This window comes from Pinus tabuliformis, chromosome 8 (genome assembly GCF_031772625.1).
Source record: "Pinus tabuliformis cultivar Carrire ecotype Pingquan chromosome 8, CPIR1, whole genome shotgun sequence".
Taxonomy (NCBI): Eukaryota; Viridiplantae; Streptophyta; class Pinopsida; order Pinales; family Pinaceae; genus Pinus; species Pinus tabuliformis.
In genome coordinates this window covers 868,669,084-868,695,451 of record NC_142294.1, presented here as the reverse complement: position 1 = coordinate 868,695,451, position 26,368 = coordinate 868,669,084, and positions in this window count along the sequence as shown.

Sequence of the window (26,368 nt, the reverse complement as noted above, 5' to 3'; positions counted from 1 at the left end):
TTCCAATATAGCTTAGTAGGCCTAACCATCGCTTGACTAAGTTTTTTAACTGCATAGCACATATCCGATCGTGTGTTCACCAAGTACATGAGTGAACCCACAATTTTCCTGTAAATAGTAGCTTCCAATACTTATCTTGAAGTATCATCCTCCTTCCTTTAGTTACCAACTAAAGGAATCTCCATGGGTTTACTGCTCTCCATGTGAAATCTTCTAAATATCTCATTGGCATACTTTCCCTGAGATACAAACAACTCCTCATCTCCCTACCATACCTCCATGGCAAGAAAGTAATGCATGATCCCCATGTCCTTCATATAAAACTCTCTTGCAAGGTACTCTTTGCAATATTTGATGAGCTTCTCATCACCTGTTATTATGATATCATCTACATAAAGTACAATGATCAACAACTTACCTTCCACCACTATGTGATATAGGTTCGCATATGCTTCCCTCTTCATGAAGCCTAACCTAGTGAAGTAGCTATCTATCCTGGTGTACCAAGCATGGGGTGCTTACTTCAGCCCATACAATGCTCTCTTGAGTCAACACACATGTGAATCACGGTCTAAGGTTTCAAAACCTTTGGGTTGCTCTATGTACACCTCTCCTCAATCATGCCATTGAGGAAGGAAGTCTTCACATCATCTGATGGACCTTCCAACCCATTTGTGCTAATAGTGCCAAAATTGATCTTATGGACGAGTACCTTGCAACAGGAGCAAAGGTCTCATCATAGTCAATCCCATATACTTGTGAAAAGCCATGGGCCACAAATCTAGCCTTATTATTATCCACACTACCATTTGCAGCTTTCTTTACCTTGTAAATCCAACGGGAGCTCACAACTGACTTGTCCTTCAGTCTCGAGACCACATCCAAAACACTATTTTGAGCTATGGAGTCATACTCCTCCACCATCACATCAACCCAAACTGGTTGTTGCATTGCTTCCTGAAAGGAAGATGGATCTGTCAGAACACATGAACCCATAAGTGCCATGTATCCAATGTACCTCTCTGGTGACATCCTCTCTTTTTGCTGAGAAGAGGGTACTCCCACATTCTCCCATGCATCATCCAACAATCTGTCAGCCTCTCTAGTGTGCTTTCTTCCTTTTCTGGAAGACTCTAACTGAGTGGATATCTCCACTCTCTGAACCTCTTCATGTGGATGGTCCACATCAATCTAAGGCCCCTCAACCTTAGGAGCTAAAAGCTCCTCATCTACATGTATCTCAAGCTCCCTCTCAAGGGATACTCGCATGGCCTTCTCCTCATCGAACCTGATATCCCTACAAACCACTGTCATCTGACTGGTGGGAATGTACACCTGATAGTTGCGGGGTGTATCAGTGTACCCCAAAAAGATCCCCAAATCTGTTGTTGGCTCAAGCTTATTCCGTGCATCTTTGGTCACATGGAAATAAATTGATGACCCAAAATCCTAAAGTGACCAACATCTAGCCTCTTACCAAAATAAGCCTCCTTTGTGTCTTCATCTCAAGTGTCCGATGTGGGCTACGGTTCTGAGCATAAACCATTGTGTTGCATGCCTCAGCCCACAAGTGTAGTGGTAGGCCCTTATCATGCAACATATCCCTTTTTCCCCTACTATTCTCTTGTTCTTCGTCTTGGAAACCCCATTCTGTTGAGGGTTATGGGGTGTCATCAACTCTTGTTTAATCCCTTCCACTGCACATAAGTTCTTAAACTCATTGGAGAAATACTCACCACTGTTATCACTCCTTAGATCTTTAACCTTTTTGCCAGACTCTTTCTCTACCAATGCTTTGAATTCACAAAACTTTGTGAAATTTTTATCCTTTTTCTCCATAAAAAATACCCAACATTTACGAGAATAGTCATAAAAAAATATAACATAATACATGTGTTTGGTCATGGATACTGTCAAGAATGGTCTAAACACATCTGAATGGACTCTCTCCAGAATAGACTCTGCTCAACTGTTTCTGTCTCCAAATGAAAACTTGGTGTATTTTCCCAAAGTACAACCCTTACATGTATCAACTTGCTCAAGCATACCTTTGGGAATATCGGTAGAGATTTGTTGCAATATCTTCAAAGCCCCATGATGCATGTGGCCCAATCGCCTATGCCACAACTCGCCAATGTCTAAGCTCAACATATTTTCCACGTTTTAACTCAAAGTGACACAATCCTCTACCTCTATCTTATAGAGATTCTGAACTCAAATCCATATCTTCTTTACTTAACCCGTGGCTATGTATCGAAGGAATGTCTTTCCTTTGAAAAAATCACATCATAGCCTCTATCCTCAAGCATGGAAACGAATACAAATTTCTTCGTCAGTCCAGGCACATGCATAACATTATTCAAGCTGAGTGGAGCTGCATGCTCTCTCTGAAAATTAATAGTGCCCACACCAGTAACAATATACTTACCGTCATCACCCATCTCGATATGCATATTGAGATATTTCTCCTCCAATTCATTGAATAACTCTTTGTCACCAATCACGTGAAACGAAGCTCCATTGTCTAAGTACCAGACACTTCCCATCACTGAATACACCATGCATGCAATGAGGAAAAAATCCAATTCGAATTGGGAGGCCAAAGCCTCACCCTCCGTTCCTCTTGAGAATCTCCTTGGACTTCTTCAATGGAAAATTTGTAGCAAAGTGACCCATCTTGTGACAATGAAAGCATTTACCCAAGGAATCAAGGTCTGCAATTCGTTTCTGAAATTTTTGTACATAAATTCTCAGGTTTGATCTGCAAACTCTCGGCCTAAAAGACTATCTTGCTCCGATACCATGTAGAAAATCCTGTAGATTCACAAGCTAATGTGATTTGCTAAAGCAAGAGATAAGAATATACTTCTACTCTTTACAGTGGAAGCCCATAAACGCCGAGCCAAAAATAATCAATAGAGGAAGAGAATCAAAGGCACATGACACAATAAATATCTGGGGAAAGCCACGGCTCAAAACCCCACTATTTGTTTTGTATTAATCTGGAAAATCAAGATTAAATTAAAATGCTTGTTCTCTCTAGAACAATCCCAGCACTCAGAAAATTCAATCTCAAACTCATAAGCAAGCTCAAGGCCAAAGCTCTCCAAGTCTCTATTCCAATGTGTAATTCCTATGAAGAATAGCTTGTATTTAAGGGGAAATAAAGACTCTAAAAATAGTGCAATCCCTTGAGGATCAGTTCTTGATTTCATGCACTATCAGTGAAACTCAAAAAAATCTTTAAAAAATAGTACATTATCCTTTCACTCTAGTCTCAACCGCGCCTTTCTTAGAATCGACATGCATGAGTTTCTAATGAGTAAATATTCAGTTAACTAGAGTAACACTGGTGGAGTTCATTAATGTCACCACTGACTGTTCACACACTATTAGTTCTCTCAATCAATTTGAGAACTAATTTAACTTAATTGACTCATGAAACTGAGCCTTCTATTTTACAACTCACAATTAACTCACACTGGACTCCTACAAAGTAGGGAGAACATATACATGACTTCTAAAAGACTTCCAACTCAAATTTCCTAAGTTAAGTAAGTTTAATAAACTTAATTTAACTATTTTAAGTTGCTATGAGAATAGCATTCGAATTTAATTCATAGTTTAATTCAAGGACAAATTAAACTAGAATTTCTTGTTTCCATTTCTCAATATATGCCAAAAATTTGATTAAAACCTATATGGAGAAAAGTACAAATCAATAAATTGGTGTTCATAATATTTCCCTTTCGAAATTAAACTCTTAATTTATTAGTTTAACTATTAATTTATTATTTTCCTTAGTAATCCCATTTTAAACCTTAAATTTTCTCTAATCTGTCACATGGGATCTATCAATTGAAAAAAGAGATATCCATTTGCAATGAAATTCCAACATATGGGGAGGTCATTTACATGATTAATTCAACATATAATGCTTACCCTCAATTTTGGAAGAAGAAGAGAGACCGAGCTCCATAGCTTATATAAGTAGACAAATTGATTTCGTAAGAACTTTCGAATGTGGCCTTAACTAGAAATCTAGGTCAATATGGGGCAAGAAATGCCCTCTTTCTATCAAAAGTGAATTGGATTACAATTGCAAGTGGTGTTGGGATATGTTCCAATAACAAGGATTAAGGGTCATTGGAATTTTCATTAAGTTGGTAAGTGATTACCAATTAATCATTTGATGGATGAAAGGTGAAGCATTGAGTAGAAATTTGCATCTAAAAAATCTATTTAGTGAAGTTTTAATAGTGTACGTGCATTTAAACCAATTTTGTTCTAGACATACTTATAGGGATAATAACCAGTTAGAATAAACTCTCTCAAAAGAATCCATAGAAATTGATTTATAGGAAACTCCATACAATTGTATAGCAAGATGGAGAATTAAGCCTAGTGACCCAAATGTAGGGATTTAGGTGATATTGATAACCTCATTGAGGAATTGACCCACTTAAATATTTGTTAACTTGATATTCTAGTTTGGGGCCCCAATTGAAACATAGAATTACAGATTGAAAGGTTGGGTGACAATGTGGCTCTCACATGAGGTTTGAAGGTTGATCAAAAGTAATGGTGGCTTATTATTTGGAAAATTTGGGCACCTCACAAATCAATAAGCTTTATTTGTCTATCCCTTTCAAACAAATTCCTTACTTGGGATAATCTCTAGAAGTAAGGATGTGTGGTTCCAAGGTTTTCCCCTTTATACAAAGAATCAAGGGAGACAACAATTCACTCTTTGATCACTTTCCACTACAATTTATAAGTCAGAGATACAACCAAACATTTATTGTGGAGGAAGGTTTATGGAAAGGAAATTCTCTCTTAGAAGTTTTTAAGGGATTTCCACATGACCCTTTCGCACATGAACACAATTCATCTTATGGGCTTTATGGACAAGGGAAAATGATCATCTATTTGTAGGAAAATCTCCAACACTTAGGAAAGTATTGTACATTATTAATTTTGTGTATGATGCTTTCCCTTGGATAGGTAATAAGAAGATATACTAGGCTATGGAGACTATATAACTAGACAAAAGGATACCTTAAGTTGTTTTGGAGATTTTTGGGGATTGTTGAAATCCTCATGGTGTTAGTAGAGGAACATGGGATGAACAAGCTATAATTTTTTGGTGATTACCGATTGATCATAAATGAATGGTAAAACATTTATTAGAAATTTAAATCTTAAAAATATGTTCATAAAATATTTAAGGCTTGATACACAACATTGGAGAACCACACTTATTTCTAAGGAGAAGGATGTTCCAGTCATCCCATCATTACTACAAAATTTTATAGTTTTAATTCATGTATTTTTTTCCCTTCCAAAATTAAATAGTAAAACTTTATTGCTACAAATAAATAAACAAAATTATTTATTATTTATTTATTTTAAAACTTTCCCATATGTAAAAACTTGGTTTGTGTAAATAAATTTTTTTATTTTGAAAATATAGATAAAAAAGCAAGACCAAAAACTTCAAACATATAAAATGTAACATTTTTCTTTTAAAAAATTAAAAATGTATTTTTTACATCATTCAATTTTTTTGTAAGTCAAAATTTTTCATTTATGCGTAAATATTACATCGTCAATTATTTTTTTCTAAAATTGTATTGGCCACACTCTTACCACATTTATTGTCCAGTACGTAGTTTCCAAAAATAATTACCCCATACCAAAAGTAATTTGCAGTATAGAACTGGAAAGGAACATAAAACCAAAAAACCAATAGGATCAAGACAAAGCATAAAGCCATTAGGATTCATATGAATTTGCCAATGTAGGATTCTCCTGGTGTGAACCAAGGCGAGAAGAGGCTAAAATTCACAATGTACATGCTTTTTCATATGGGCCAATTGGCCATCTAGACGTTCCAGGATTTCTAGGATGCGCCATTAGTTTTGTTGAATGCAAGCCAAGTTTTCTTGCATATGCCAATTATTCCTTTGAAGACCATTCATGAAAGAAATAATAGAATTCCATTCATCATGCCTATATTTTATTAGCTTCTCCATAATTGTTTTGAGTTGTTTGTGCTAGCAACAAGTGTTCTCCAAGCAACGGGTGTTCTCCAAGCAACCGATGTTCTCCTGAAAGCTAGGAGAATTGGTTGGGTGAAATTTCATTACCTCTGCCTGGGTCACATTCTTTGAGTGAGGTCGGCTTGCTTATCCCTCGCACCAAGCCCCTTATGAGATCAAACATTTTGATGTGGCATGGTCTAACTTTCTTGGAACCAAGTAGACTACGGTTTCAGGAGTGGATAGATAGGCCATAGGGGAATATCCTCCCATGCCACCAAATAAGAAAACCTCCACAAGAAAAACACACACACACATAAAACCTATAGAATTTGACTTCTCACTATCCCAAGGAAATAGAGGGTGATGATAACTCCCAATCCACAGGTAATATTGACACAATACAGATAATGTCACCCAAGAAATCCTAGTGTTAGGCCACTGAAGGAGGTAAAAGTTAACCTGAGAGCCAGTGACTTGCGGCTTATCTATTTGACCACACAAACGTAACTGAGACTAGTAGATATTATAGAAAGACAAGCATCATAGACCAAGTAGACGTAAAATCCAATATACATAATATAACTAGAGGAGAGTCAAGACCCAAAATTAAGCTAGCAGAATTTTAGCACAGGAATTGAAAACCAATCTTGCTAGATACTTTGAGTTACCTCATAAATGAGTTTAGTTAAAGGAGGTGGGTTTTATTATAGGTCGGATACATATAAATGAACCACCCTCCATGCCCCTTCTGTAGCCAACTGTTGTCGAGGGTTTATAATTTCCTAGATACAAGGGTCCCAAATTTCTCTATCAGACATTTTCCATCCATTGTGTTACCTATGAGAACACCAATGGAACAAAAGTGTTCCTTAAAAGAAGTTGAGAACCTAGTCTATAGGGCCACCATGAAGCCAACCCTGCCACACCTTGAAATTGTAACACCCCTGGTGAAAATTCCATGTAATAAAAGTTAAAAACAATAACCACGGTCGATGGGACACTTATTCCAAGCTAAATGTTGGGCAAGACATCCTAGGGGGTGTTCATTTGGTTGTTTATGGCTAAGGAAATTGGAAAAGTCAATGGCTAAGGCATTAAAAGGAAAAATGGCATTTTTGGCACATTTATTTATGAAAATAATGGAAATTAGGAGAAAAGGAGATGAAAGGTCACAGGTTGCACGAGAGGAGGAAAATGAAGGAAAACAATGTCAAATGAAGAAAATAGAAGCCTCATCCATAAAAAGGCTTTTGAGGATCAGTTGGTAACATTTTGTCAGTTCAGTGTTGGAGCTCTCTCTCATTATTCTCTCTCTCTCATACCCTTAGATACTTAGATTTCTTGGAGCACTCTTGGAGGTTGTGGAGAACTTAGATTCTTAGAGAAAGAAAGCAAAGGAAAAGCATCAAATCACAAGGAGTCATCGGGATTGAAAGCTACATCATATTTTCTTGCAAGTACCAAGTTGCATGTATGATTTCTTAACTAGTTTTGGCATGCATGGCATATGCATGTGGTTTCTTGGTTGTGATTTTCTATTAGCATGGAGGATTGCCTAGATCAAGAGTGGATTACCCAGCCTTGCCATTTCCTAGATAGCCATGGTGATTGTGGGTTTACTTTCATTTTTGTTTTTGGTTGGTTCATGTGTTTCCTTAGCTTGGGTTGATTTATTAGTCATGGAAGCTTGGTTGAATAAATGCTTTGGAAGCCCTGTTACAACTTGGGTTGAGTTACTAATCCTAGAAGCCCTGTTACAACTTGGGTTGAGTTACTAATCCTGGAAGCCTTGTTACAACTTGGGTTGAGTTGCTAATCCTGGAAGCATTGGTTGGACAAATGCTTTGGAAGCCCTTGGTGGGTTGAGTTACTAGTCCTAGAAGTCTTGGTTGGAAAAACACTCTGCAGCCTTGAATAAATTGTGGGTTGAGTTACTATTTCTGGAAGCCTTGGTTGGACAAATGATCTGGAAGCCCTCGAAAGCTTGGATGGAGGCCAATATGATTATGGTTTTGTGATGTTTGACTGTGAAGTGAAATCACTATTTGATGGGTTGAGGTGGATGGCCTCTGGAAGCCTTGGATGAGTTTTAATTTATGCGTTCTATGAGATCCCACATTCATGCTTGGAATATGGAATAGGGGTGAATGGTTGAAGAGAGATGTGGCTCAATCTTTCTAATATCGGGTGGAATGTGGTAGTCCCATCTCTGGTTGGTTCATTGCATTCATTAATGAGAAATACATTCCCTTTATTTTCATGTGTAAAGGTACGTATGTATAAATGGATTTTGATGGCCAATATGTTTATTGTATTTTTGTTCCTATTATGCTAGTTATATGCAAATTTTATGACAACAACTATGTATGGCTCTCGGTATGTTTTTACTTGTTTATGAATGGATAATGTGTCTATGACATAATATATGAATATGCAGCAAATGGCATGAGGGAACAATGGTTCATAGCGATTCTCAGATAAGTATGAGCTCCCTACACTTAATTTTGTTGTTTACACCTATAGGTTACATGTCAATGATATGTTTGACGAAATTTTTGTCATGGCTAGTAGGGGCCTGGTTAAGGTCTTGTTGAGTTTATTGCTTTTGCTTCAATGGGCAATGGCCTGGGCTATGGGCCTAAAAAGGTGGCTTAAATCCTGGGGTCCCTGACATAGCACTGAAAATTTCGTTCCACATTCACTGGCAAGCAAACCTATGAGAGAGACTTTAGGTTTAATCATTGCTCCATTTCCCATAGCATGAGAGCGACTATGGCCTAAGAGACCTAAAACAACAGTGGGACCCAGGGACAGACTATCTAAATGGTTGACTTGTCTCTTGAGGGTTTTGTTGATGATTTTGGATGATTGTATGGTGTTTTTCTATCGATTCCACTTCCTTAATGTAACTTAGGAGGTTGAATATGATCATAGTAGTCTCTCATCTCATGTTTACCCCAGTTGGTATGGTTACTTTGTGTAGGAATGAGAGGAGGGTGTTACAAAGTGGTAACAGAGCATGTTTCAACTCTCAGACAAGATGGGTTGAATGTGTTAGTCATTCATGCATGTTATTTGCATGTGTGTCTCTTACACTTATATACTTTTTACATTTCCTTGATGTTGGATTAGGGTTGTAGTATGGTTATCATGGAGAATTTGATGTTGATTTCATGAAGAGTAATTGTCATGAGCATGTGATTGGTTGCATATGGATTATATGTCGCTAACATGTTGAGTTTATGTCGCCTACTTACATCCTTGTATGTTAAGTTACATCCTTGAATATTTGGATTACATGTATCAATCTTGTAGGTTTATTGCAAGAACTAGTCGATTATGTTCGACTACATGCATTTATGTGTATTTGTAGTTGGTTAGGAATTGATTGTTCATATTTTTGGTTGGATGTAACAATGTGTATAATGGAGTAATGGGTGTTATCATGAATGAGGTCATAGCATGCATTGTTGATATGGCCTTGCATTGATGACTAGACCCTAATTAGAGTGATGCTTATGTGTTGATACATTTATTTGTGTATGTCAATATGTTGTTATGATTATGTTATACATGTATCACATTGATTTGGTGATATTTCAGAAAAGGTATCCTCTCCAAGCTATGCTAAGGTACATTGATTTATTGTGATTTGGTTTATCTGACATATTATGCCTTGCAGGAGAAATATCAAATGGCTAACAAGATGGTTGACAAAAGAGACTCTCCCTACGAATCCGAAGAGAAGTATGGTGTTCGAAACTCTTCCAATTTGGCAGTAACACCAAGAATCTTGAAGGAAGAGATAAGGAGTTGTAAGGAAGATAATGACAAAATCATACAGACACAGGAAAACTAACAGAGGTAAATGTAGTGATACCCTAGAGCTTGTCATGTTTGCAACGGCAAGGACCACTTCAGGTCAGTCATGAGAAGGAGGACAAAAATAATGGGGCATATGGAAGTAGATCGCATGGAGGTCACCGATTAGATAGAGAGCAATCAATTTGGGATGGAAAAATTTTGGACACTCGAGAGAGGGGAAGGGATAGACGCGGTATGATTCTAGTTCTGATTCAGATAGGCACTATGATCATCATGGGTATCATCCTTACAAGAGGAGTGATAGAGGATACTTTCTGGATAAGTTTAAGAAAGAAAAGCCACCTAATTTTTTATGGAGAGGTCAAGAAAACTTAGAGAACATGAAAGCTAGAGTAGCTAATTTCAACCTTAAAGGTAAAGCAGACATTTGGTGGGAAGATGTGAAGAATGTCAGGGACATAAATGAGGAAGATCTGACTTGGAGTGAATTTGAATGGTTATTCAAGAAAAATTATATGTCAAAGAGGTACTTTGATGACATGGAAAAATAATTATATGAACTAAAGATGGGATCCATGATAGATGATGAGTACACCAGTAAGTTCTTGTAACTATTGAGGTATGTGCCTTACCTCAAGGAGGAGAAGGCTAAGATTCAGAGGTTCATTAGTGAGCTACATGTTGGATTCAGAGATAGGATTGAGTTCGATGAGCCTATATCATTGGAGGAGTCCATTTGAGAGCTAAAGCATTACTATGAACAATCGAGTTGCAGCACTGAGACTAAGCCAAGATGGGGAGGTAATGTAAAGAACAAAGAAAAATGGGATAAAAAGTGGGCAAGGCCATAGGTTAAGATAACAAGGAGAATGTAGTAGCACCTAAGAGGTTTAATGCTTCAGATAGAGGACAGGAATTTTGATCTGAAGAAAAGAATAAGGACGGAGGCTAGAAGCCTATAGAGTGTTGGACTTTTGATAAAGATCACCACAGGAGAGATTTTCAGCAAAATCAGGGTGGTAGGCCTCAGATATACAGTGCACAGGAGGCACAGAATGTTGGGGATTACGGTCAGATTATTATGTGTATCTATGCAATCATGGACAATAGTCAAGAAAAACCCTAAGAATCTATCATTGAGATGGACGATAAGCTTTGTGATCAAGTTATTTATATTTTGATTGACCCTGGACCTAATTCTAGCTATGTTAGTCCTGACTTGGTGGATAAGTGTGGTTTGAATAAGGAATTGCATGTAGATTCTTGGTTAGTACAACTAGCTACAGGTACAAAGAAGTGAGTGCATCAGTGGGTAAGAGCTTGCGCATTTGATTCCTACAGCAACACATTTGAATGTATTACTGTTGGGTTCATACAATATGTTATTGGGCATGGATTGGTTGTATCTACATAGAACCAAGGTTGAATGCTACAATAAATATATGATGTGTTGATGACAATGGAGAACCAAGAGTATTATAGGGTAAGAAGAAAGCTACATCAGTTAGGATGGTAACAACTATGAAAGAAAAGTGTAGTCATAGGAAGGGTTGCAAGCTATTTGCAGTACACATTTCTAGTGATAAGGGTAAAGAGGTTGAGGATTCGGGTGTGTTGAACAAGTACCTAGTGTTGCAACAACGTCAGGCTGTATTCCTTGACGGCATTATAGAGTTTCTACCTCACAGGGAGGTAGACTTTTCGATTGAGTTAGTGCCAAGGATAGCTCCAGCATCGAAAGCACCTTACAAGACGAGCACACCTGAATTGGTCGAGTTAAAATTGCATCTGAAGGAAATGTTGGACAAGGGATACATTACACCAAGTGCATCACCTTGGGGCGCACCGATCTTGTTTATGAGGAAGAAATATGGTACTCTCATTTTATGCACTGATTACAGGAAGTTGAAAAAAGTGACTATCAAGAACATATATCCTTTACTGAGGATTGATAACTTGTTTGATCAGCTAAACGGTGCAGCAATGTTCTCGAAGATTGACTTGAGATCTAGATATCATTAGGTGCACATCAAGGAGGAGGACATTTACAAGACTATGTTTAGGACCAGGTATGGGCATTATGAGTTTTTCGTTGTTCCATTTGGCTTAACTAATGTTCCAACTACATTCATGTTTTTGATGAATATTTTGTTGCGTCCATATTTGGATAAGTTTGTTATTGTGTTCATTGATGATATACTGGTATATTCTAAAAATTAGGAAGAGCATGTCGAAAATTTAGTAGCAGTGTTGAGGTTGTTGAGGGAGCATCGATTGTATGCTAAGATCAGCAAGTGTAGTTTCTTTCAGACTAAGGTGCACTACTTGGGACATGTTGTCTCCAAGGAAGGCATGTAGTATATCAAGAGAAGATAAGGGCCATCATGGAGTGGGTAGCTCCTAATAGTGTGGAAGAGGTGAAATCTTTCATGGGTCTGGTAGGATTTTACAGGAGGTTCATCAAGAACTTCTCACAAGTTTCTTATCCCATTACATCCTTGTAGAGGAAAGGTAAGAAGTTCAAATGGACTGAGGAGTGTAAGGCTAGCTTTGAGTATCTTAAGCATTTGTTGACACATGCACCAATACTACATATTACATATCTAAACAAAGAGTTTGCAGTATGCACAGATGCTTGCAAGAGAGGGTTTGGTGGAGTCCTTATGCAGGACAGGCGAGTGGTATGTTATGAGTCCTAGAAACTAAACGAACACAAGAAGAACTACTCGACACATGATCTTGAATTAGCAGCGATTATACATACATTGAAGATGTGGAGGAACTATCTTCTTGGCAGGCAGTTTGTGCTTATGAGTGATCACATTGGGTTGAGGTATTTTTTTGACTAGTTGAATCTAAACAGCGGACAGGCTAAATGGTTGGCCACGATCAGCAAGTTTGATTTCAAGATCAGGTACATCAAAGGTAAGGAGAACAAGGTGGCAGATGCTCTTAATAGATGAATACAGGTACATCACTTGGCAGCTATGAGCTCTTATGGGAGACTTTTACAGGATAGGATCTTGCAGGCAGGACAATAGGATGTCAGGAATATGGATATTGTGCACAGGTTGTAGTAGGGTGATAGTACAGGTATAGGTACAGGTGTAGGTGCAGGTACATGTAGTGGTACAGGTGGTAGTACAAGTACAGGTATAGGTGTAAGTGCATAGGGCATGGACTATCGTCTTACAGTAGATGGATTGGTCATGTTCCGAGACAGGATATATGTACAAGATATCAATGAGCTAAAGAAGGTGATCTTGAGGGAGTTTCATGTGAAACCTTCATCAGGTCACCCAGGTTATCAGAAGACACTGACAGCAGTGAAGAAGTATTATTATTGGCCGAATATAAAGAGGGATGTAGCAAATTTTGTGGCTAGATGATTTGATTATTCGTGAGTGAAGGAAGAGTGTAAACATCCAGGTGGACTTCTACAACTGATTGCAATTCCAGAATGGAAATTGGAGGTCCTTTCCATAGGGTTGCTAAAGACAGTGATGCAACATGATTCCATCATGGTCATTATGGACAGGTTAACAAAGGTTGCACACTTCATTATGGTGAAGTCTACATTCTCATCTAGTGATGTAGCACATGTATTCATCATAGATGTTCTTAGACTACATGGTGTTTTGAAAAATATTGTGTCAGACAAGGATGCAAAGTTCACTTCCAAGTTTTGGAAGGAGTTATTTGCAAGTTTTGGCACAGAGTTGGCCTTCAGCACAACTTATCATCTGCAGACAAATGGATAGGCAGAGAGGGTCAACATGATATTAAAGGATATGTTGAGGATGTATGTGATGCATAAGTAGTGGAAGTGGGAAGAGTATCTCCTCTTGGTAGAGTTTTCATACAACAACAGTTTCAGGAGTCACTGAGGATGAGTCCTTTTGATGCATTGTATGGGCAGAATTGCAACACTCCCATCAGTTGGAGTGATTTGGTTAGCAGGATATTGATTGGACAAGATATGTTAGCAAAGATGGAACAAGAAATGTAGGTGATAAAAAACAATCTTAAGGCAGCACAGGATAGGCAGAAAATTTATGCTGATAGGAACAGGTTGTTCAATGAGTTCTAGGTTGGGGAACTGATGTACTTGCACATCAAACCAAAAAAGAGCTCCTTGCGTATTGGCTCATGTGCCAAGCTAGCACCATGATTTTGTGGACCCTTCAACATTATTGAGAGGATTAGGCCAGTATCCTATCGACTTGCATTGCCTCCGAAAGTGAAATTCCATGATGTTTTCCATGTATCTTTGCTTAAGAAGTATGTTAAAGATGTTGATCATGTAATTGACTAGTCTGTATTGCAAGTGGAACCAAATGGAGAATTCCAGCTGAAGCCTTAGTGCATATTGCAAAAAAAAGTACTCATGCTCCAGAATTGAGCAATCGAGCAAGTTAAAGTGCAATGGAAGCACTTTGGGCCCGATGAAGCTACATGGGAGATGGCGAATCAGATGTGGGCTATGTATCCTTCCTTTCTTGTTGGTTGAGGCAAAGTAGCTTGATATGGTGGTTTGGTATTTGCTTTATGGTGGTTTGTTATATGCTTTATGATGGTTTGGTATTTTCTTTATGGTTGTTGATATATGCTTTATGATGGTTTGATATATGATATATGATGTTCTGATATATGCTTAGACATGGTATTTAGTATATGTTTTGATATATGCTTTGGTATATGCTTTGGCATGTGTTTTGGTATGTATATTTTTGTGATGTTGCTATATGTAAACTAGTGTATGGATGTAAATACTATAACGAGCTATGTTATAAAGCTCCACTATGTGGTATGGGTGTCATGTTATTATGCTATCATGTGGTTATTTTGTCATGATGTTATGATGTTATATGAGTTAGCATTCAACAGGATGATCATTGTAAATACTGTAATGGGTTGTGTTATAAAGCTCCACTGTGTGGTATGTTGTCATGTTGTTATGATATTTTTCTCTTGATCATATATTTCATTGTAAATATTGCATCGAGTTGTCTTATAAAGCTCCATGAGAAATATGTCTTCTTTCAGCAGGTTGCTAAGTTATATGTGTGATTGAACACCTAGGACGGTGCCCCCAGGGGGAGGGTTCTGTAACATCCCTAGTGAAAATTACATGTAATAAAAGTTAAGAAAAATAACCACGATTGATGCGATACTTATTCCAAACTGAATGTTGGGCAAGACATCCTTTGGGGTGTTCATTAGGTTGTTTATGGCTAAGGAAATTGGAAAATGCAATGAATAAGGCATTAAAAGGAAAAATGGCATTTTTGGCACATTTATTTATGAAAATAATGGAAATTAGGAGAAAAAGGAGGTGAAAGGTCATAGGTTTCATGTGAGGAGGAAACTGAAGGAAAATAATGGAAAATGAAGAAAATAGAGGTCTCATCCATAAAAAAGCTTTAGAGGATCAGTTGGTAACCTTTTGTCAGTTCATTTTTGGAGCTCTCTATCATTATTCTCTATCTCTCTCATACTCTTGGATACTTAGAGTTTTCTTGGAGTAATCTTGGAGGGTGTGGAAAACTTGGAATCTTGGAGCAAGAGAGCAAAGGAAAAGCAGGAAAGCACGAGGAAGCATCGAGATCAATAGCTACATCATATTTTCTTGTAGGTACCGAGTTGCATGTATGATTACTTAACTAGTTTCGGCATGCATGGCATATGCATGTGGTTTCTTGGTTGTGATTTGTCAATGGCATGGAGGATTGCCTAGATCGACACTGGATTGCCTAGCCTTGCCATTTCCTAGATAGCCATGGTGATTGTGGGTTTACTTTGATTGTTTGTTTTTGGTTGGTTCTCATGTTTCCTTGGCTTGAGTTGAGTTATTAGTCCTAGAAGCCTGGTTAGAACAAATGCTTTAGAAGCCATGTAACAAATTTGGTTGAGTTACTAGTCCTAGAAGTTATGCTTAGACAAATGCTCTGAAAACCCTTGGTGGATTGAGTTACTAGTCCTAGAAGTCTCGGTAGGGAAAATGCTCTGGAAACCCTGTATAAGTTGTGGGTTAAGTTACTAGTTCTGGAAGCCTTGTTGGAAAAATGCTCTAGAAGCCATGGAAGGCTTGGATCGAGACCAATATGATGATGATTTTGTGATGTCCGATCGTGAGGTGGAATCACTATTTGATGGGTTGAGGTGGATGGCCTCTGGAAGCCCTAGATGATTTTTTATTGATGTGTTTTATGAGACCCCACATTCATACTTGGAATATGGCACGGGGGTGAATGGCTGAAGAGAGATTTGGCTCAGCCATTCTACGGTCAGGTGGAACGTGGTAGTCCCATCTTCAGTCGGTTCATTGCATTCATTAATAAGAAATTCATTCTCTTGATTTTCATGTGTAAAGGTACATATGTATATATGGATTTTGATGGTTGATACATTCATTGTATTTATGTTCCTATTATGCTGGTCATATGCACATTTTATGATGGCAGTTATGTATGGCTCTCAACATGTGTTTACTTGTATATGAATGGATAATTTGTATATGACATAATAGATGAATATGAAACAAATGGCATGAGGGAACAATGGTTCATAGTGATTCTCAGATAAGTATGAGATCCCTACACTTAATTATGTTGTTTACACCTGTAGGTTACATCTCGATGATATGTTTGAGTTTATTATTTTTGCTTCATTGTTTCCCTGTACTTTTCTTGATTTCAATCTATCATTCCATTCTGGGTAGTGGTATGGGCTCTGGACCTGAAAAGCTGGCTTAAATCCCAAGGTTGTTGGCATAGCACTAACAATTTTGGTCCACAGTCATTCGCAGGCAGGCTTGTGAAAGCGAATTTAGGTTGTTGGTTGCTCCCTTGCCCATAGCATGAGAGCGACTATGGCCTAAGAGACCTAAAACAGCAGTGGGACCCAGGGACAGGTTGCCTGAGTGGTTGACTTGTCTCTTGAGGGTTATGTTGATGATGTTGGATGACACTGTATGGTGTGTTTCTGTCGGCTCCACTTCCTTAATGTGACTTAGGAGGTTGAATCTGATCTCTCATCTCATGTTTACCCCGGTTGGCATGGTTACTTTGGGTAGGACTGAGAGGAGGGTGTTGCAGAAACTTCAGACCTCCTGCTTCAATGACTAACTAAAAAGAATGATTACACAACTACACTCCACAACTGCCATGATATAATGAATAATGACTCATGTATGATACATGGGGGGAAATGCTACACTATTCCCATATTTATGAGCTTTGGGAGTCAGTGAAGTGGCTATCACCCCTTAGGGTCCATCATTTCTTCGTTCTTCCACCACCATTGAGGTACTTTTTACATTATTCAAATATAATTAAAATATACAAATTGTTTTCGAAGACACATTCATTAGGGGATTTTTGAGGTCTAAAATTGGCCTACTAAGAAAAATGTACGACCAAAATAAACTTTGTAAGAACCAATAGGATTCAAGATGATGATGTCAAACATGGGGGATGATTCAACATTTTTGGAGTAAAAAAGTAAAAATATTAAAATAACAAAACTACTTTTTCAACTCATACTTTTAACTTATCTCCCTAAGGATTTGCTCAAATTTCAAGCGGGATTACTCATTAGATGAGAATTTTAATTCCTCATCCAAGGAGTGCCCATGTTACATACTTTCGATGGACCCTACTACACGAAAAATGAGAAATACATGAAAAAACGTGATTGCAATCACGTTTTTCATGTATTTCTCATTTTTCATGTAGTAGGGTCCATTGAAAGTATGCAACATGGGTACTCCTTGGATGAGGAATCAAATTTTGCATCCAACGAGTGTTTCTGCTCGAAATTTGAGTAAACCCATAGGGAGATAAGTTGAAAATACGAGTTGAAAAAATATTTTTTTCTTTTTTCCCTCTAAAATTTGATGATGTAATCTAATCTTATTTTATTATTTCCAATATTATTTTATAATTTTCTTAGGAGGCCCATTTTAGACCTCAAAAATCCCCTAATGGCTATTTAATTTAAGGCATTGCTCTAAGAAAGCATGTGAAGTTAACAATGAGTTGGACGTGTCATAGTTAATGTTGTTTTTAATGGTATATATAAATTTATATCAAATGTTATAAATTTGGACGAAGTATTTTTTCTAAAATGTGAAATGATGTAGTTTTTAAATAAAATTGTTATTTGAAATTGATTTTTTAATACATAAATAGATTCAAAATTTTAAAAATAAAATAAAATAAAAATAATCTATATAAATTTAACTTAGATTTCCCATTTCAATCATTTTAAACCATATTTTAAGTAAAACTCATTATAAAATATAACAAAAATAATAAAAACATAAAACATTTAAACTATATTATTTTTTGAAAAATATAATCAAAAATCCAAGTATCTTAGTTATGGGGGTTTGGTCAATAAGTCATTTCCCCAATTAACATGTTGTAACTGACTCATTTGTGGCATTTATGAAATAATTATCCCTGATATAATAGTAACAACTAGTATTTCTAAGTTATTGATTCTTCAAATTCTCATTCTTCTATGTGTGGTGGTGTGTATTAAAAACTTGAAAATTTAAATTACATATTTTAAATATCGTAACATTAATCACTGGATCAACTCAATGACTTGACTTGCTATTAAATCCACCATCCTTGTAAACAAAGCCCTATCGTTCTCTTAAATTCTCTTGGAATTTCCTTCCATTCCAAAACAAATAACGAAAGGAAAACAATTCTATTTTCAAATAAAGATGGAGATTTTTTCATTGTCACTGATGTAAATATGTGTTTTAAATCTCTAAAGCTCTCATAAAACAAATGCTCCCTCCCTACTTCTAATATGTTTAATTTTTCTATAAGAATAGAAATATAATTAAATATGTAAATGATATATTTTGAAATATCCCAGAAGTCTATTGAACAAGTAAAATTAAAATAAAATGGTTAACTTTATTTATAGTCATTAATTTAAAAAAATATATAGTTAATATAAAAATAACTACAGCCACAAATACCTCACTATAAAATTTAAAATAATAAACAATTTAAAATAACATAGAAATTCCTTGGAGAATATAGTGATGAGTAGTAAGGGTTTTTGCTCTACGACCGGTCATATGGGGTCTTGTGAGGCCTTGGGGATTCATCCCTAAAGCTACAATTTTTTATTTTTTTTTATTTTTATTTGGTATTCATCCAAGTGCTTTGGAAAACCATCACGGTCTTTAGCGAAGTTTACCTCTCTAGTTCACAATTTTCCCTACCGCTGGACATATCTTGAATGTGGCATTCTCCTCCTCAACTATTATGGATGACCTGTTGATTTCCAGTATAAGACCCTCTAGGGAAGAAGAAGAATTGGTGGACTTTGAATCAGCTTAAGAAAGTCAATAAAACATCCAGGCCAATCCTCCAGTTTCCACTTGCCACTAGGAAAATGACATTTTAGAGGCATGGAAAGGGTCAGAGAACTATTCAGCAGTTCCAATTCAAAGCAAGGAAGATAACCCTTTTCCATCTATTAGATTAGAGACCAAAACCCTAAGCCTGGAATCACTAGGTTCGGGATTATAAGAAACAACATAATTTGGCTTTATAGAATTGAGCCAATGCATGCTTTACCACTCTTGGGATTCATCAGTGGGTTTCGAATCTTAGTATTCCTTCCTCCCTCCCTCCCGCTACTCTATGTAGCAGGATTGATTTTCAATCCTTACTAGTGACTCTAGGGTTTTATAAGGGAATCGAGCATGAATTTTGTACCTTATTCCCTAAGGATTTCCTAGTCTCCTTCCCCTTTTTGGAGCTCCCCACGAGTCCAAAAATGATTAACTACTTATAGGATATTCTAGTGTTGGAGAAAGAAGTATATCTGTAAGACATAGCTACTAAAGTTAGTGTGTCAGGGAAGAAACCCTCCTTTGTCTCAAGAAAGTGGCTCTAGAAACCATCAACAAAGGGAATAAGAGTCACTAAAGAAAAAGGAACTAACAAAGCCACTTATCCTTGGTGTTGGGGGTTGACTTCACAATGCACAGGGTGGAGGTAATTTCTGATTATTCATTGTTCAGTCAGACAAGGGGATGATGATTTAGTATTTCAATGATCAAAGCATGGGTATCAAAGAATATTGCACCCATTGTTAACAGTTACCCAAAAGCAGTATTGTTGGCCATGGGTTAGATTCTGTTAGGCCCCTATACTACTAATTTAACCCCTTATTTTTATTAGTACAACCCACTTATTATATTGATGTACCCATGTAGTGCCCATATTGTTACTATTGTGCCCCATAGAAGCCCACTATTGTTATTATTGTGCCCTTATATTATTATTGTTATGTCGGCTCTGATTATGTTATGACCCTTTAGACTCCTATATATAGAAAGGCAGTCTTTTCATTTGTATCATCCAAGAATTGCTCATTTGTGTAATGTAAAGGAGGTTGCCCCCTTGAAGAGGCTAAATTCTAAGGCGTTGATCTCTCTTTTCTATCTTTTTGTGAGCTGGTTTCATAACATTTAGTATCAGAGCTTTGAATTCTAGGGTTTCGCTGCCCCAAACAGGTCATCGTGGCATTTTCGCTATAACTTTTTTTCTGCTACGTTTCAGAAGCTAAAACAAAAACCCATTTGAGAAGAAATCGCGCTGAATCTCGGGTCCAAATTTAAGATCTTTTCACGCTACATTTGAGGATATATGATCTGAGGAAGTTGGTCTTTTTGAAGACTCCTAAATTAAATTCCAAACAAGTGACCTAGGGAAAATTGTCATAACTTTCTCTCTAAGCATCGGATTGAAATTTTGTAAAAAGGTACAGAAAGAGGACGGACTGTAGTTTCTTTTACATATGTTTTATATCCAAAGGTCAAAACAGTGACACGTGGAACTCCATAAAAATTTTCTCCTCTGGAAAGGTCTATAATCAGGTCATCTTGGGAGATTGTGCATAACTCTTTCTTGGAGAATCCAATTTGGATCAGACTTGTGGCATTAGAAAGAGGACACAGAGGGCTACTATAGGTCGCAATTTCAGAACTTAAATATCCGCAAGTACAAATTTACAGTCATTTCAAGATCGAGGTCCTAAAATCAAGAAAAAGCAAGATGAGGAAGCTTGATGGCAAGGATCCAGTAAATTGGATACTTCAGATGGAGTAATATTTTGATCTACATGGTGTACCACTGTTACAAAAGGTATGTATTACATGTTCATATTTAGAACCGGATCAATTTTTATGGTATGAAGGGCTTTGTTCTCGTAAACAACTTGTTACATGGTCAATTTTCATGGAGGAAATGATAGCACATTATGAGGATACAAAGAGCAACACCTTTTTTAGAGCAACACCACAACTATTGGAAAGAGTAAAAGGGCTTTGTGGCATAGTGGAAAGCAAAATTATGGAAACCAAGAAGCATACCCCTCACAACTATAAAGATGGAACTGTTGTTTCTCCTAGTCTTCCACAACCTAGAAGGGTTACACCACAACAATTGGAAGAAAAAAGAGAAAAAGGGCTTTGTTACAATTGTGATAGCAAATGCACTAAAGGTCATAAGTGTGCTGAGAAGAAATTATTTTACATAGAATATGAAGAGGAGGAAGAAAAGGATCAAGAAACATAAAAAGAAGAAGATATATGCTAGGACCCCACCCTAGAGAAAGAAGAAATGAATTAGGCGATATCTTGTAAAGCATTGGCAATAATTACCACTCCTCAAACTCTCAAGATAGAAGTACATATCAAGAAGAAAAAAGTGCAAGAAGTGAAAGATCACATCGAGAAAGAAGAAATGAATCCAACCATATCTTGTAATTCATTGGTCGAAATTACCACTCCTCAAACTATCAAGATAGAAGGACATATCAAGAAGAAAAATGTTCAAGAAGTGAAAGATCACATCGAGCATCAAGAAATGAATCCAACCATATCTTGTTAAGGATTGGAAGAAATTACCACTCCTCAAACTCTAGAGATAGAAGGACATATCAAGAAGAAAAAGTTTCAAGCGGTGAAAGATCACATCGAGCATCAACAACAAGTTCTCCAACTTTTAAAGGATAATGCCACTTCGGTGCAAAATCAAAGGAAACAACAGGTAGATCAACATTGTAGTGAAAAATGTTTTGATGTAGGTGATTGGGTATTTTTACTGCTACATCTCAAGCAAGCTATTTATGAGAAGGAAATGTTGGCAATACTACATGCACTTTAAAAATGGCAACCTTACCGAATGGGAAGACTCTTCAGGGATGAGGATGTGGAAGCATTGTTTTGTGCTATTTCTATTATCCAACCAGATTGGATAAATGAAACAAGGGATGAATGGAAGAAGGACGAAGAAGTATGGCCACTTATTCAAAAGTTGCAAAAGATCCCAATTCAAACAATATTGCCAGAAATTGAAGAGGAAGGAAAAATCATATTGGAACCTGGAGAAATGAACCCGACAGCTACGAAATTGATCAATTTCAGAGTTCTCATCAAGTGGAAGAACTTACCTGTTGAAGATTCCACATCGGAGGACAAGAATTTTATACAAAATCATCAAGAACTACTCAAGCGTTGAGGACAACGCTTTTTGAAGGAGAGGGGCATGTTAGGCCCCTATACTACTAGTGTAACCCCTTATTGTTATTAGTACAACCCACTTATTATATTGACGTACCCATGTAGTGCCCATATTGTTACTATTGTGCCCCATAGAAGCCCACTATTGTTATTATTGTGCCCTTACATTATTATTGTTATGTCGGCTTTGATTATGTTATGACCCCTTAGACTCCTATATATAGAAAGGAGGTCTTTTCATTTGTATCATCCAAGAATTGCTCATTTGTGTAATGTAAAGGAGGTTTCCCCCTCGAATAGGTTGAATTCTAAGGCATTGATCTCTATTTTCTATCTTTTTGTGAGCTAGTTTCATAACAAATTCATCTCATTTTCTAGGAGTCACTCAATTCCCTAAAAATTAAGTAAAAGGTATGGGTGATCAACTCAACCCCTATTCTTTTCAATTTATGGACTCCTCACTTTGATGCTAAAAGGGAGAGAATGGATTTGATTCCAATTTGGGTTTTCCTTCCTATTCTTCCCCCCTCAATAATGGGATGACTTAATCTTTCAAGGCATCAGTAACTCTCTCGGCACCTATTTAGATCACAACTCTTCCTATATGGAGATAAACATCATGACTATAGTGCATATTTTGGTCAACATCGACCTCAGAGAAGGGTTATCAGAGGATATGGATATCGATTTTGCAGTGGAAAGAAGTTAAATATTGTATTATGAAGGCATTCCTTTATGTTGTCTTCAGTGCCATAAGTATGGGCATCTCATCAAGGAATGTGATTTGTTGCTCTCCAAAAAATCCATGATTTCTAATAGCGAAAACCAAGTACTTGGGGGATCAAAAAAGGTATAGGATCCATGTTTAGTTGTTACTACAACTCACCCTGAAATCATGGGTCAGGAAACCGAAAGAAGAAATTTGTCAAGCATGAACGTGGACCAAGCAGGCTCTGCTTTAGAGGTGGCCACCTCGATGCCAAACTCTGCAGGTACCCCTGTCTTCCTCCCTTATTCGCCCCCCTATTATTTTAACATGTTTCAATTCTCTTTCAAATTTTATCAATAATGATGTCCCTTTAGAGTCTCTAGCATCTCCTCCCTTCCCTCACTTCCCTATGATTATTTCTTCACTTATTCCTTCCATGTTGACTTTCCTCGTAGTCCTAGCTTCTAGTCCCCTAATGGCCTAGGTCTCAATGCCTCTCTTAGGGTTATTTCCCTTTCCTCACCCCTCCCCCTACCTATTTCCCCACCCTTTCCTAGCCCTTATTCCTTCGCTTGATTGTGTCAAGTGACCTCCCTTCCCTTGGATCCTACCCCTCCCTATATCAAGCAGAGGTTTCCACAACCCAAGTTTTTATTTACAATTTTCGATCTAGATCAATCATGCCCCATCATGAGAACATCACCAAGGGTCTAGGGAGGTTTTTTCTCTCCATCCCTGAAGACAAAGGAAGGGGTTGAAAGTCTTCTTTAATCAAGGTGAAGCAAAAATACTAGGTTGATCTAGTTGTGAGGAAGAAACTCTCAATTCAAGGGACCCTTAGAGAGTTTTCATTCCCCAAAGGAGTTTCTAGATGAAACTTCTCTGCCCTAAGTATATTGATTGAAGACTCTTTCCTAAGTGCAATATTTCTCTAGGAAAATTTGGGGGTTGGCAAGGATATTACATGAGGGCTTCACTCAATGAACCTCTACCATATCATGTGATTTCGTGGAATATTAAAATATACCCTTAATTTGACTATATATTGGAAAATACCTCTAAAAAGCATATTATTTAAACCCCTCTCATTACAAACCTAATACACCTTCCCAATTTAAAAAAACCCTACTTTCACTAAATATTGTACATATCCATTTTTTATTAACATTTTTTATACCCCTTTATATTTTTTCATTAACTTTGAGCTCTATTTTTTATACCTTCCAATATAAAAACCCTTTACCCCCATGGGATATTGTCAAATTCTTAGTGTGTTTATTGAAAAGATGGAGGCTCTTGGCATCTAATGCAAATAGGAGAACTAGAGGGTTTTTGTTGGCTAGAATGCTAAGAAAATCTATGTTTCTAACTCTTAGAGCTTCGATTTTGGGCTGGGGATTGATGATTTTGTGAAGGACTTGGGATCTTCTTTCACATTTTTAAATCTGTACAGCCCCTCCCTCAATCGTCAAGAATTTTGGGACCGGTTATTTGACAACTCCTTTATCAATGTTTAGTTTCTCATTCTTAATGGACAATTGAATTTCTCTTTGGGTTCTTCTAAATATTAGCACCCAAGGGCTAGGCCATACCCCTTACCTGGCATACTAGGAATATTGGAGCAGACAAAGTGGCTAAGAGAATCGATCAATTTTTATTGTTAGAGGTCCTAGTCAAAAGGATTTTCTTAATCAACCATGGATAGGGGTCGAGGGATATTTTGATCAGTATCCAATTTTTCTAGAAATCAAAGGAACCACTCAAAAATTTCCAGCCTTTTTAAAATGAACTCATCCTAGTTAAATGAGTAGGAATTCATTTCCCTCATTAACTCCCATTAGATAGGATCAACCCTCAGCTAATTCCTTTGTAGCCACCCAATTTGAAGCAAATCTAAATCTCATTAAGGAAAAATCAAAAGAGTGGGATAAAAATAAGAATTTGGAAGCAATTCATGAGTTGAAGGAGATTGAAGAGAGGTTGTAGTCTATAGTTGGTCATGCGGGTGAAGGTTTCACATTGCCTAAATCTTGTAATACCCTTTTGACTTTGGAAAGATGGAAAAAATCTCTCCTAGTTGAATGCAAAGAGGGGTGGCACTTAAAAATCCAAGCTATCTAGCTGGCTAGCAATGACAAGAAAACCAAGTTCTGTTATTCCTATGTAAAGGGGAGGAAACTATACAACACTATTTGGAGCCTCAAAGGTCTTGATGGCACAAAAGTCGTGCATTTCAATGGTATAGAAACTATGGGTAAGAGTCACTTTGAATATCTATTCCATGCTCCCTTTGGAGCCTCCATTACTAAATTTATCAAATTTTCCAAAATTTTTCCCATGTTGATTTAGGAGGAAGAGAAAAGGGCCATAATGGATGAGGTCACTGAAGACAAATTAAAATTATTTTTACATAGCTTTTAGAGAGATAAAATCCCAAGCCCTAATGAGTGGGAACTTAAATTTTTCCTTTATTTTTTTGACACCATTGGCCAAGACCTCCTTAAGGTGGTTGAAGAATCCAAAAGGAAGAGGCATGTGTTTCTCATTTTCTATACCTCCTTCATCGCCTTGATTCCCAAAGTAGACCACCTCTCCTCTTTCGAAGATTTTTGGCCCATGTCCCTTTGTAAAGTCATTTATAAAGTCACATCCAAAATATTTTCTTTGAGAATTAATCCCCTCCTTTCTTGCTCCATCTCTTCTTAACAATTTTCATTTTTGAAAGAGAGAAAAATCTATGAATCCATTAGTGTTGCTCAGGAGGGTCTCTAGAATAACAAAGTGTTGAACCTGAAAGGGGTTGTTTTCAAAATCAATATCTACAAATACTTTGATAGATTCAGCTATATTTATCTCATGATTCTTATGACCCATGTAGGCTTCAATCTAGACTTCATAACTTGGCTGATGAGTTTCCTCTCGTTTGTCTCATTTGTTGTTCTTATCAATGGATCTACTTCTCCTTTCTTCCATGCCCAAATAGGTTTATTCCAGAGATTCCCTCTCTCCTTGTTTCTTTTTATTTTGGTTGTTGAATGTCTCAGTCAACTTTTGGTAGAGATAAAGAGGAGAGCCTCTTTCCATGGAAACTTTATAACACAATCCCTTTCCATTATACACCTTTCATTCATAGATAACATCCTCATGCTTTGCAAGGGATCATAAAGGAAATTGAGTGATTTAATGGACATTATTTCTTTATATGGGAAGGCCACCAGTATGACTATA